We start from the raw sequence: 15,505 nt of genomic DNA on the forward strand, positions 1-15,505 counted from the left end.
TCGCAAGGACATCTAAAAAATCCACTTTTAACGCACCACTACAGCAATGACTTTGTATTTATGTTCTTCTCTTACATTGTCGTTGACAACACCAAGACAATGTAAACGACTACAACACAACATGTCAAATATGTCAATAATGTCAATATTCGAGACAAATTGCAAATTGCAACCTCAATTAAAATCACATCAATTAGCAACAGTTAACAGCTGCTGCCAAGTTGCTGCAAAAAATATCGCAGGGTTACGAATTGCTAATACTGAGAGACTGCTAAGGGGGAAATGTGTCGTGTTGATGTCAATGACAGTAGTGTGCTGCTGCTGGCGATAACCATAGCAAAAACAATACCGACGATGACGTTGATGCTCACGATGATTCAGAGCATAGAAATTCGATAGTCACATATTCAATAAATGCCAAATTCAAACAAAGCGAATGAACAATGCAACGAGGGTAAGATGGATAGGAGCAGTTTTCCAAGGCCTCAAACATATTCTATAAGGCCTCAACATATTCAAAAATAATCTTCAAAAATTCAAAAGCTTTGGTAGACCCTCAATAATATTCTTCAAAAATCCAAAAGCTTTAGAAATCCAAAAGTCGTTGTATACCCTCAAAAATATTATTTATAAATTCAAATCTTCTGAAGACCCTAACAATATTCTACAATAATCCAAAAGCTTTTGTAGACCCTTAAACCTTTTTATTAAAAATCCAAAAGCTTTGGAAGATCCTCAGCAATATTCTCTAAAATTCGAAAGCTTTTGTAGACTCCAAAAAATGTTTCTTAAACTCCAAAAGTTTTGTAAACTCCAAAAAAATTGTGTTCACCCTCAAAATAATCCTTAGATATCCAAAAGCTTTTGTATACCCTCAAAAATATTATTTAAAAATCCAAATCTTCTGTAGACCCTCAAAAATTTTCTAAAAAAATCCAAAAGCTTTTGTATAACCTTAAACATTTTCATTAAAAATCCAAAAGCTTTCGTAGACCCACCAAAATATTCCTTAAAAATCCAAAAGCTTTTGTAGGCTCCCAAACAGTTTCTTAAAAAATGCAAAAGCTTTTGTAGACCCTCAAAAATATTTTTTAAAAACCCAAAAACTTTTGGAGACCTTCAAAACATTCTTTAATAATCCGAAAGCTGAAGAGGATTTTCAGCATCTAAAAATCCAAAAGCTTTTGTAGACTCCAAAAATTGTTTCTTAAACTGCAGACGTTTTGTAAACTCCAAAAAAATTTGTACACCCTTCAAATTATTTTTTAAAACCTTTTTTGTAAACCTTTAAAAATTCTCTAAAAATAAAAAGGCTTTTGTAGACCCTCCATAATTTTCCAAAGGCTTTTGTAGACCCTCAAAAATTCTCCAAAGGCTTTTGTAGACCCACAAAAATTCTCCAAAGGCTTTTGTAGACCCTCAAAAATTCTCCAAATGCTTTTGTAGACCCTCAAAAATCCTCCAAAGGCTTTTATAGACCCTCAAAAATTCTTCAAAGGCTTTTGTCTAGCTAGCTGTGGTAGGGCCTCAAAACTAATCTTTAAAAATCCACGAGCTGTTGTAGGCCCTAAAAATTAATCTTTAAAAATCCACGAGCTGTGGTAGGCCCTCAAAACTGATCTTTAAAAATCCACGAGATGTGATAGGCTCTCAAAACTAATCTTTAAAAATCCACGAGCTGTGGTAGGCCCTGAAAAATGATTCTTTAAAAAGCCATGAGCTGTGATAGGCCCTCAAAACGAATCTTTAAAAATCCACGAGATGTGATAGGCTCTCAAAACTAATCTTTAAAAATCCACGAGCCGTGGTAGGCCCTCAAAACTATTTTTTTAAATCCACAAGCTGTGGTAGGACCTCAAAACTAATCTTTAAAAATATCCGAGTTGTGGTAGGCCCTCAAAACAAATTTTTAAAAATCCACGAGCTGTGGTAGGCCCTCACAACAAATTTTTAAAAATCCACGAGCTGTGGTAAGCCCTCAAAACAAATTTTTAAAAATCCACGAGCTGTGGTAGGCCCTCAAAACTAATTTTTAAAAATCCACAAATTTTTAAAAATCCACGAGCTGTGGTAGGCCCTCAAAACTAATTTTTAAAAATCCACGAGCTGTGGTAGGCCCTCAAAACTAATTTTTAAAAATCCACAAATTTTTAAAAATCCACGAGCTGTGGTAGGACCTCAAAACTAATTTTTAAAAATCCACGAGCTGTGGTAGGACCTCAAAACTAATTTTTAAAAATCCACGAGCTGTGGTAGGACCTCAAAACTAATTTTTAAAAATCCACGAGCTGTGGTAGGACCTCAAAACTAATTTTTAAAAATCCACGAGCTGTGGTAGGACCTCAAAACTAATCTTTAAAAATCCACCAGCTGTGGTAGGGCCTCAAAACTAATCTTTAAAAATCCACGAGCTGTGGTAGGGCCTCAAAACTAATCTTTAAAAATCCACGAGCTGTGGTAGGGCCTCAAAACTAATCTTTAAAAATCCACGAGCTGTGGTAGGGCCTCAAAACTAATCTTTAAAAATCCACGAGCTGTGGTAGGGCCTCAAAACTAATCTTTAAAAATCCACGAGCTGTGGTAGGGCCTCAAAACTAATCTTTAAAAATCCACGAGCTGTGGTAGGGCCTCAAAACTAATCTTTAAAAATCCACGAGCTGTGGTAGGGCCTCAAAACTAATCTTTAAAAATCCACGAGCTGTGGTAGGGCCTCAAAATTAATTTTTAAAAATCCACGAGCTGTGGTAGGGCCTCAAAATTAATTTTTAAAAATCCACGAGCTGTGGTAGGGCCTCAAAATTAATTTTTAAAAATCCACGAGCTGTGGTAGGGCCTCAAAACTAATCTTTAAAAATCCACGAGCTGTGGTAGGCCCTCACAATTAATGTTTAAAAATCTACGAGCTGTGGTAGGCCCTCAAAATTAATCTTTAAAAATCCACGAGCTGTGGTAGGCCCTCAAAATTAATCTCTAAAAATCCACGAGCTGTGGTAGGCCCTCAAAATTAATCTTTAAAAATCCACGAGCTGTGGTAGGCCCTCAAAATTAATCTTTAAAAATCCACGAGCTGTGGTAGGCCCTCAAAATTAATCTTTAAAAATCCACGAGCTGTGGTAGGCCCTCAAAATTAATCTTTAAAAATCCACGAGCTGTGGTAGGCCCTCAAAATTAATCTTTAAAAATCCACGAGCTGTGGTAGGCCCTCAAAATTAATCTTTAAAAATCCACGAGCTGTGGTAGGCCCTCAAAATAATCTTTAAAAATCCACGAGCTGTGGTAGGCCCTAAAAATTAATCTTTAAAAATCCACGAGCTGTGGTAGGCCCTCAAAATTAATCTTTAAAAATCCACGAGCTGTGGTAGGCCCTCAAAATTAATCTTTAAAAATCCACGAGCTGTAGGAGGCCCTCAAAATTAATCTTTAAAAATCCACGAGCTGTGGTAGGCCCTCAAAATTAATCTTTAAAAATCCACGAGCTGTGGTAGGCCCTCAAAATTAATCTTTAAAAATCCACGAGCTGTGGTAGGTCCTCAAAATTAATCTTTAAAAATCCACGAGCTGTGGTAGGCCCTCAAAATTAATCATTAAAAATCCACGAGCTGTGGTAGGCCCTCAAAATTAATCTTTAAAAATCCACGAGCTGTGGTAGGCCCTCAAAACTAATCTTTAAAAATCTACGAGCTGTGGTAGGCCCTCTAAATTAATCTTTAAAAATCCACGAGCTGTGGTAGGGCCTCAAAACTAATCTTTAAAAATCCACGAGCTGTGGTAGGCCCTCAAAACTAATCTCTAAAAATCCATGGGCTCTGGTAGGCCCTCAAAACTAATCTTTAAAAATCCACGAGCTGTGTTATGCCCTCAAAATTAATCTTTAAAACCCCACGAGCTGTGGCAGGGCCTCAAAACTAATCTTTAAGAATCCACGAACTGAAGTAGGCCCTCAAAACTAATCTTTAAAAATCCACCAGCAGTGGTAGGACCTCAAAATTAATCTTTAAAAATTCACGAGCTGTGGTAGTCTCTCAAAATTGTAATTTTTTCACAGACTTTTTGGTTGCCAGATGTACTTCAATTTAACTGAATTCATCGCTCTCGTAAGTTTTGCCGTGTTTCCCAGCATCAACTAACACATCTCAACAACAAACACACACCATCAAACAATTTAAAATTGACACATAGAACATGTTACACATTCAAATAGGGTAAAGGATACAGAATACAAAATAAATCTTATCACAAAAAGTCGATTCAGCTTTCTAATGCAAAAATAACCATACGCCTACACATCACAAGAAAAGAAGAATAAAAAGTGATGCAAAATAACATCACTTCCTAACAAATATTGGACTACAATTTTGTTCCAAGTTATCTGTAAAAACAAGGCGGACAGTTAAAAGGAAAACAACATCTAAAAAACATCTTCGGGGTATAATTTTGATGTGTCACAAAGAGATGCAAAGGCAGAGAGCATGTTTGGTTTGAAAGAATGCTAAATTGTTGACCACTAGGTTCTGCCCTCTTCCTCGAAAATCGTTGCTTGTCTACTGTTAAGTCAATGTGCTTTCTTTTAAAGGAATCCTTTGTCATTCGGTATTTTCCTTTGTTTTTTAGTTTTCATTCTGTCCAAAAGCGTTGAAGTGTTTAAAACATGACAAATTGAAAAATGGAAACAAATGATTTGATCGATTTTCTCGGAAGTATAAATCCGTAACACAAAAATGTTATTGTCCTTTTTGGGGAGGAAAAAGGAAACAAGCCATTAATCATTAAATCCTTAGTTTAAGTGATTTTAAAAGACATGACAGTGATTTGCAAAAATTTGATTTAAATTTGGTTTATAATTAATTATGGAAGAGGCACTTAGGGTAATTTTAGGAGAAAATTCTTAATACTATATTTCAAATTTATAAATATTTAGTCACAAGAAGCAATAAGGAAAAAACCCCGATTGTGTTTTAAATAGGAATGACCGGGTATACATGGTACATTTGTAACTAACTTTGATCCTAGGCGAAAACATTCGGCTCAATAATCAAATCGCTGGCTTTTTTACCAAAAACATTCTACCATTTAATAATATAATAATGTAATTGTTCCGAACATCCCAGACGGGACAGGGGAGACTTTTCTCATATCAATGAGTGCACCCCGATTCATAGCTCGATGATATGGGACCTACTGTTTATCACCGAGTCCGTACGACGTGTCTAAGACACTACTTGTAGAGAAGTTTTCAAATACTCAGGAAATGTCGCCAACATTACTGAGGGATATTTTGCCACCGAATCGAACCCACGACCTTCAGCGTGCAAGGCGGGTGTTCAGTGCATACAATTGCATCACGGTGGCACCCAACAGTCTACCATGTAGTCTTTTCAAAATCTTACTGGAAAATATTTACTGCGAAATGATGTGTGCCCTTGCACTTAGAGGAGTTGGAAAGCCTTTTCAACTTACTCAAGGCTAATCTACAATGTGGAAGACGCTTGCCAATGGACTTCTACATATGTATGGGAGAATATCCCAAATGGTCTGCTATCGATAAATGATAAATGACAATCGGATACTGTGTAAGATTTTGTGTTGATCTATCAGAGGCGTTTAGGAGTAGCTACATTAGCCAAGAATACCTCAGCATCCAGACCTTTTTTATCAATTCTTCTGCCTTATTAATTCCGAAGATATCTGCTGCATACATAGATTCTCCAAACATCTAGGAGTTCTGATAGTCCCTGAAAATATTCTGAAAACAATTTGAAAGCTCTGGTAAACCTTAAAAATATACTTTAAAAATGTAGTAGCTCTGATAACCTTACAATATCCTTAAAAAATTAAGAACTGTAATAATCAGTAAAAAAATCTCACAAAATCTCAGAGCTCTGATAATTCCTCAAAGAAAAAATAATCGGAGAGCTAAAAAAATATTATTAACAATGTAGGCTCTCTTAAAACCCCTCAAAATATATATTATGAAATAATCCGTTGGCTGTAACAATTCCTCAAAAAATATTCTTAAAAAATGCAATAGCTCTGATAATATTTTAAAAAATCTAAGCTCTGATGATCACATTAGAAATTCTTAAAATCATCAGAGGTCTCTCACAATCCCCAAAAAATCATAAAAACTTAGGAACTCTGGTAATCCCTTAAAAATATTCTAAACAATAAATCCAATGGAATATAGTCCTCAAATGACCTTCTATCTTTAAGATAATGTTTAATTTTTAGATCTCCAGTATTTCCACCTACAAAATAACACCTCAAATGGTATTCTTTCTTTAGAAGAAAAAAAAACACAGTTGAAGAAGTTATTCGATCAATAGAAGAATAACTTTTGGCTTAAAGAATCCATAATCTACATTATGGATTATGATTATGAAGAATTGTAGTCAATAGAAGAACACCCAAATGCGCCAAAGCAACTTCTATCTACAGATGAAACCGTAAACGGGACTTCTAACGAGGCACAGTGGCTCAGGAATCGATATTCCTGGCCAATTTTGGAAAATACGTCATTTTTGCAAATTTCTGAAGAAAAAATAGCTATTTCTCTCAAACTGTAACAGCTATTGTTTCCGTTGTTATTTTGTTAGATAGCTAGGATTGTTGTCTTTAAGAACTGTGTCAATAAATTGCCGTAGCGTTTATACGAAGTGAGCTATTTTATTTTTCCTCTGGTGCTAAATTTTAGTGAAATTCCAAGTTTAACGGACTAGAACTTTTAGGAAACAGCTTGGAACAAAGTTCTGTTTTCGGAGAATGATGCTCGAGAGTGTTCTCCTTCAGTCTATATATACTCTAGAAACCGTTCCGTCCGTTTAACACTTTTTTGATTTTTTTAAATTACAGGTTTTTTCCGCACCGTTTCCCATATAAATTATAGGTTTATTACACAAATGGAAATTTTTTAAGTATATAAGGTTTTATACGAGTTATACACTCCACGTCAGTAGAATAGAACACCTACATTTTTGTTAATGTTCGCTTATTTATCCCAAAATGAATGAATCTTCGTTTTTAATTTTGTGGGGATTTAAAGTCTATGATGTTCCGTATCAAACACAGAAAAAAATATGTTTCTAGCTTTTCGTGAAAAGATTTTCTGATCAATTTTCAGATAGTACTATGAAAAATAGACATTTATTTTTGGTCATCAGGATAGAACAGTCACTTTATTTTCGCGAATTTGTGAGATATTAACGCCGAAATTTCTTTCAGTCGATAAAACAAGGCTTTCTGATCATTTTCAGCCAAAGAAGACATATAAACTATTCCGCGGACACCGAAATAACATCGTTAAAGGGTTTAAATTGCAGATATTTTAAACGTCTCGGAATATCAATAGGAGTCGCGCAGTTATGTCATATTTCTTCACAATAAGATAGAATATGAAACAGACAAGCTCGACGGATGCAATCGAGTGCTTCGGATGCTGATAAGATGGAACATTTTCAAAATTATTATGAAAACGTAAAAATTTCTCATGAAAACCATGGTGTTTTTATCAATAAAACGGGTTTTCCGCGAACAAGTCTGCCGTTTAAAGGTTTGGAAATATGCTCCACATTTAGAGGAAAATAATCTGATATGAAAACAACCGCTATTTTAATACAGTGAGGGAAATTTTAGCTCATTTTCAAATTGAACACACCCTTTGGACTTTGAATTTTATATGTGTTCTTATTTCGGTGTCCGCGACTGTTCTCAACAGTGTTATGCTCCAATATAAATGGACCAGGTTATGCTCTCCATACCAGATTTTACGAATTAGTAGTTTTTTTAACTGAACTCGCAAATGTAAAAGACCCGTTTTCGCGGAAAAACACAGTCATGGAAATTGAGGTTTTAGGTTTCGTATGTTGTTTTAAAAAGTACTAAAATTTCTTTCAGTGTATGAAAATAACGGTTGTTTTCGTATCAGCCTATCTTCCTCCAAATCTGGAGCATATTTCCAAACCGTTGAACGGCAGACTTGTTCGCGGAAAAATCGTTTTATTGAACAAAACGTCATGGTTTTTATGAAAAATTTTGACACTTTTCATAATTATTTTGAAAATGTTCCATCTTATCAGCATCCGAAGCACTCAATTGTATCCGTCAGGCTTGTCTGTGTCATATTCCATCTTATTGTGAAGAAATATGACATAACTGCGCGACTCCTATTGATATTCCGAGATGTTTAAAATATCTGTCAATTTAAACCCCTTAACGCTGTTATTTTGGTGTCCGCGGAATAATTTATAGGTTTTCTTTGGTGGAAAATGATTAGAAAGCCTTGTTTTATCGACTAAAAGAAATTTCGGCGTTAATATCTCAAAAATTCGCGAAAATAAAGTGACTGTTCTATCCTGATGACCAAAAATAAATGTCTATTTTTCATAGTACTATCTGAAAATTGATCAGAAAATCATCTCGCGAAAAGCTAGAAACATAATTTTTTTGTGTTTGATACGGAACATCATAGACTTTAAATCCCCCACTTGACTAAAAGCGCAGATTCATTAGTTTTGGGATAAATAAGCTAACATTAACAGAAAGTTAGGTGTTCTATTCTACTGACGTAGAGTGTATAAGTTTTGTGAAAACCCAAGGAGTATTTTTTTAATTTTTGAAAAAATTAAAATTTTGTGGCCTTTGTCGTATTTTGTCCAAACTTAGTTTCATTTCGAAGATGGGCAATACCGGTCCACAGCTTCCGGTACTTCCCCCAATATTAAAAAACGTCACTGAAATGGTATGTACTATGTCTCTTAAACGGGTCAACCAATTTGGTCCAAACCTCGGGTCACCTAATATTTTGTCCAAATTTAGTTAAACTTCTAAAATGGTCCATATCAGTCCTCTCCATAGGATACCTCCCCCCACAAAAGTTCAACATTTGTGTCTAAGTGCAGTTTGGGGTCTGCTCGAAAATCGTTTGACAATGCATATCGATGCTGTTCGATATGGTCCTGTTTACAGCGATATTATGTTTTCTGTGGACAAGTCCATGCTTCCTAACATACTGGTCCAAAAGTTATACGATGACTAACTGGAATGACTACATCATTTTCATATGTAATTCGAAGAATTCGGCCCAATCGGATACTGTATTCGTAAGTTTTGGAGCACATCAACCATTTGAGTGGATTTACTTACGTAAACAATTTTACCGTCGTATAAGCAGTCGCGAGCACAACATGCTGCAAAAAAATTCAAAACGATAAAATTCAAAAAAATTCAAATCGAAGTGGATCTTATTTTGAGAGTCATATCTTTTCGATAGATATCGCGCCCACTACACCATTTTCACATGTAATTCGAATAATTTCAGTTGCAATTCGAAACATTTAACTTGCAATTTGAGAATTCCAATTGAATTTCGAATTATTTCATTTGTAATTTGAGAATTTCATTTGAAATTCGAATTATTTCATTTGTAATTTCATTTGAAATTCGAATTTTTCCATTTGTAATTTGAATTTTTCTATTTGTAAATCGAAGTTTTCCATTTGGAATTTCAAGTGAAAAAAATTCAAATTACAAATGGAAAAATTTGAATTACAAATGAAATAATTCGAATTTCAAATGGAATTCTCAAATTACAAATGAAATAATTCGAATTTCAAATGAAATTACAAATGAAATAATTCGAATTTCAAATGAAATTCTCAAATTACAAATGAAATAATTCGAAATTCAATTGGAATTCTCAAATTGCAAGTTAAATGTTTCGAATTGCAACTGAAATTATTCGAATTACATGTGAAAATGGTGTAGTGGGCGCGATATCTATCGAAAAGATATGACTCTCAAAATAAGATCCACTTCGATTTGAATTTTTTTGAATTTTATCGTTTTGAATTTTTTTGCAGCATGTTGTGCTCGCGACTGCTTATACGACGGTAAAATTGTTTACGTAAGTAAATCCACTCAAATGGTTGATGTGCTCCAAAACTTACGAATACAGTATCCGATTGGGCCGACAATTTGTATGTCATAATTTTTTTTCCAAGAAGTTCCATATTGGTAATCATTTTCGGGTACCTCCCTCACAAAAGTTCAAAATTTTCGGTTAAGTGCAATTTAATGGAACTTTGAGGCTTGTTTGCAAATTTGGCGTGGCCCTGCTTACAGCAAGACCATGTTTCCTGTCATACTGGTCCAAAAGCTCCAAAATCACATGGTAACCAACCAAAATGGCCAACACGATAACTATATCTAACTGAATGATTGGTATTGGTCTATCCTTTGCACATCGTAGTACTTCTCTCACGCTTAAATCAAGTTTGAATGTTATCCATATTCATATTCGCTACACTACACACTCCTACTCACAGTGGGGTTTATGACGGTCATAACGTCAAAAATTAAATTGTGGTTAATGACCGCCCAGAATTCAAATGTTCAAATGGAAGGAAACTTCATGGAAAAAACTCTCAATCTCAAAAAATCTCTCAATGATATATGTATGTGCATAGAAGGACCTTAAGGGGTATTCAATCTATAATAGGACAACCGGAGGCTAGGCTACACTAGAAAAAACTCCAAAAAGAGGAAGACTTTACAGTATATTTTACCCACCGAAAACACACGAAGGGTTATCCAAAAGATAGAATATTTCCTAAAGCTCTTTTATAGATAATCTTCTGAGGGTCTTCTGTGCATAAACGTCATGTCAAATGTATTTTTATGAATAGAAAAGATGTTCTGTGAATTAAATAGAAGAGATCCTAAAGCTTTCATATACATAAAATATCCCCAAAGTTCTTCTGTGGAAAGAAGACCTCCTTAAGGGCTCCTATGGATAGAAGTACCCCAAAGGGTCTTATATGCAAAGAGGATCTCTTATAGGTATTCTATGGTTAGAAGAAGTCCTAAAGGTCTTTTGAAGATGGAAGACCTCCTCGAACTATATATATAAAATACCTCCCAAAGGTCTTCTGTGGATAGAAGACATCCTAAATCTCTAATACGCATAGAGACCTCCTAAAATTGTTCTATGGATAGATGACCTCCGTAAGTTGTGCTGCGAATTGGAGACAACCTAAAGGTTTTCTTTGGATAAAAGTCCTTCTAAGGGTCTTCTACACCTTTTTCAGATGAAATTCGAATTATTTTACTTGTAATTCGAATTACTCCATTTGTAATTCGAATTATTTTATTTGAAATTCGAATAATTTTATTTGAAATTTCAAATACAATAAATTTCAATAAAATGATTCCATTTGTAATTCGAATCATTTTGTTTGAAATTTCAAAAAAAAAAAATAACGAATTACAAATAAAATAATTCGAATTTCAAATGGAATTCTCGAATTACAAATGAAATGTTACGAATTATAACTAAAATTTTTCGAATAACATCTGAAAAATGTGTATACAAAGAGGATCTCTTAACGGTATTGTATGGCTAGAAGACCTCAAAAATTTATTATATAGATGGAAGACTCTCTGAAGTTCTTCCATGTATAAAATACCCCCTAAAGGTATTCTGTCGACAGAAGACGGGTGGACGGGAGACCTTCTAAAGTTATTCTACGGATAAAAAACATCATTAATATCTTCTACTGATTAAACACCTTTAAAGTCTTCTTCGGATCAAATATTTCCAATAGGTTTTCTGTGGATTGCAGTCATCGTAAAGGTTTTATTCCTTCCAAAGGGATAAGAAATATCCTTAAGTCATTTTAAAGGTTTTCTGTGGATAGAATATGCTCTAAAGGTCTTGTATGGTCCTCCTAAGGAGCTTCTCAAAGAGCATTATATTCAAATTAGATCTCCTAAACGTCTTCTAAGGATAGAAAAGCTCCTTAAGGTTTGTTACGGGCAAAAGGCCTTCTTAAAATCTTCTGCGGATCAAATACCTCCCAAAGGTCTTCTGTGAATATAAGACATCATCATAAAGGTCTTATAAAGGGCGGAAGACCTCCTAAGTTATTTTATGGATAGAAGGCTACTCTTATGTTGTTGTAGCAGCATAGAAACCTACTTAGAAGCATAGGCTTGATGCTGAGTTGGCAGCCACTGGCCGAAACACTATGGTTTTGGGTCAATCCGATACGAAATAAACCGCAGCCTGTTTAAGGCCTGCTTCGAATAGATGACCTTTTAAAGATCTGCTACTGTGGATACCAGACATCCCAAAGGTCTTATATACATACGTAGAAAACTGCCTAGAGTTCTTCTATCGATAAACCTCCTTAAGGTCTGCTACGAATAGAAGACCCTCTAATGGTCTTCTGTGCATCAAATGTCCCCCAAAGGTCTTCTATGGATAGGAGATATCCTAAAAGTCTTATATGTATAGAAGTCCTCCTAAAGTTCTTCAAGGGATAGAAGACCTTCTTAAGGTCTGCTACGGATAGGTCTTCGATGGATAGAAGTCCTTCTAAGGGTCTTCTATGCAAAGAGGATCACCTCCTATGAATAGAAAATCTGTAGGATGTATTCTATCCACAGAAAACTTTAGACTTTCAAAAAATCTTCTAGGGATAAGAAATATCCTTAAGTCATCCTAAAGATTTTCTGTGGATAGAATATGCCCTAAAAGTCTTGTGTGGTCCTCCTAAGGATTCACCTCAAAGAGCATTCGGCCTTAGATTCCTTCTATTATTAGAGGTTTTCTGTGGATAGAATATGCCCTAAAGGTCTTGTATGGTCCTCCTAAGGACCTTCTATTGATTCAGCACAAAGAGCATTCGGACTATAGAAAAAAAAACAAAGAGATAATGGTGGAAGAATCCTATAAATGATATTTATTGTAGTAAGGCAACTGTGAGGTGGCCTTAGATTCCTTCTATTAGTAGATAACGATATAAGAAGTGTCCTTAGTATTCACAAGTTATTGTGGAAGACGCTTGCCAATGGACTTCTACATATGTAAAGGGGAATATCCCACAAGTTCTGCTATCGATAAATAATTTCCAAGGACCTTACCTCAACATATTTTGAGTTTTTAGGGGCTGTTTGATTTGATGTGGCGGGGATCGAAACTAGTCTTCCCTGCCTTACCCCTTGGCGAACAATGTCAAACTTTTTCCACTAATAAATTAGTTGTTTTAAAACAATAAAACAACAGCAATGGGATTAAGCCAGACTATTTTGAAAAAAAAACGAATTTTTTCAGTTATCCCAATAAAAAAACGACGCCTTTAAAAATTATTCTAAAACACCTCAATCGCTTTTGTCATTTCAAACATCATTTTTAAAAAATCTGCAGATTGCCATATTCGCTGACTTAAGCGACATAATAAACCTAACCCAATTTCCCCAAAAGCAATTGTTTTAATCTTTCACATCATCGTCAGTCATATCGTTTAATTTTAACCTTAACTCAATCTTCGCAAGATTGCTTCCAATTACTTCTTTAAAGTGGAATGGAAGTTCATTAATATTCCGGTTATCTGGATCAAAATCATTATCCATTGTTATTGTTGACCTTGTGTGGTGTATACACACTCCCACCGTCTCCACCCAACCTACACAAGTCGTTGTGCGGAGCAAAGAGATCTTTCCCAATTGCCTCAGCTGCTGTGGATGTCATGAAATGGCTAGATAGGGGCAGGGAATTCGGCGTAAATGGCAACAACTTAACATTCATTTGAATTGCATACGTTTTGGGATGCAAATTTGTTCGAGCATTTGCAGTAGTTATTGTAGTTACTGGTTGGTTGCGTTGTTTTTGTTCTTGTCGTCATCGTTTTTGTTGATGTTTTATACACTTCTCGTTATGGCAGACTATAAAGTAAAATTAGTGCAGTTTTTATTTTTGGGAAAAGTGTACAATATACGCACCACGTACCCACAATATCGAACGCAGCATAAAGAATAACAAATGGTGGGAACTGTTGGAAAACGAGGATGTGGTCAGGTTTTATCAAACATTACGAGGAGGGATTCAAAGAAACATATTTTTTAAACTTGAATTTTTTAAAATAATTTTTTGCAAGCATCCTCTGGCCCAGAACAGTTGAAATTTAGGGATATTTTTCAAGGTATACCATACGATCAACCAAAATGGATTTGTTAAGAACATTTGTACATTTTAGAAAAAATCACATGAATCTTAAGAAAAGTGTCGAAGAGCAATCCGAACCTCTTTCGATGTGACCATTTCATCTATTAATCAGAAGTTCTACCAAACACAAGGTCTGCTATTGTAGGACCACCCAAAAATTCATTGGCGAAATTTTCTGCTTACAATTTCCATTTAAACAGTTTTAGTTTTAAGGGACTTGCAATGAAGTTTATCGTGGAAACCGAAACAAAACAAAGGAACAAACAAAACACAGAATTTATTTTGTTTTTATGCAGGCATTATTTATGAGATTTTCGTGGATGTAGTTATAGTTAAATGCAGTTACAAATTTCAATCCAATTTTTCGCATGAATATTTTACAAGGTTGGTTTTTTTGGGGTGGCGAAAAACTTCGTGGTTGTATCCTCCTTCCAACATCCTTTTTTTTTGATAGCAAAGAAAAAAACATTTTACTCGGCATAAAACCACATGCAAACACCACCCAAAATGCGTTCAACTTGTTGGTCAGTTTGGGCCAAAATCAACAAAAACCACTCTCTCTCTCTCTCACTCTTTGTCGCCCTCATGTTGATCCTTGTTCACAACACCAATACTGTAAATTGCAAAATATGTTGCTATTTGTGTTGTTCGCTCTATTGTTCATAGTGTTTACCCGGGCCGCCATTATTATGCCGGCTGCCATCATTACTTCCGTTTCATAAACGGAAGCTGGTAAATCGTGTTACATCCGGACAGCATATGCTTGCATGTATTTCAGTTTCCAACACGCGTAAAATAAAAATATCCTTAATTGCTGTTGTTGTTATTTTGTTGGTTAGTTAATATTTTGGCTGCAGCAATTTTTGTTGGTCATTTTGTTTGAGAATGCAAATAAAGTTATTGTTGTTACATTTTTCCTGAACTTAATGTTGTAGTGCAATAACGGATGCAAAAATTTGACTATTTGCGTCGACTTTTGTATGCGTAGAAGACATTTAGGAGATCTTTCATACATAGAAGCCCTTTAGAAAGTCTTCTATAACTAGAATACATTTAGTATACAGAAGACCTTCGGAGTCATTGCATACAGAGGATACCTTTAGAAGATATGGGAGACCATTACGAGGTTTTCTATTCATATAAGGCCCTTAGGAGGTCTTAAGAAGACCTTTAATAGATCTGCTATCCTTAAAAGATCTTTAACTGATCTACTATCCTTAGACTTCCTTTAGGAGGTCTTTCATCTTAAGAAGACCTTAAAGAGATCCTATAGTCAAAGAAGAGCTTATCCACAAAAGACCTTTAGGAGGTCTTCTATCCTTAAAAGAAATTTAGGACGTCTTCTATCTTTAGAAGACTTTTAATAGATCTTTATTAAAAAAAAAAACATTGTTCCACAACATCCCATACGGGACAAGGGAGACTTCTCTCATATCAATGAGTGCACCCCGATTCATATTAGCTCAATGATATGGGACCTACTGTTTATCGCCGAGTCCGAACGGC

At 35.1% G+C, this 15,505-nt stretch overlaps 1 protein-coding gene across 3 annotated transcripts in view; it reads left to right on the top strand.

Annotated features, from left to right (window-relative positions):
* The window catches only part of LOC141395138 (uncharacterized), a 294,451-nt gene that overhangs the window by 122,789 nt on the left and 156,157 nt on the right, over positions 1 to 15,505 (top strand). The window lies entirely within an intron of this gene.

The sequence above is a fragment of the Musca autumnalis genome, unplaced genomic scaffold, assembly GCF_047663935.1.
Source record: "Musca autumnalis isolate F117 unplaced genomic scaffold, ASM4766393v1 scaffold_2, whole genome shotgun sequence".
NCBI classification, from domain to species: domain Eukaryota; kingdom Metazoa; phylum Arthropoda; class Insecta; order Diptera; family Muscidae; genus Musca; species Musca autumnalis.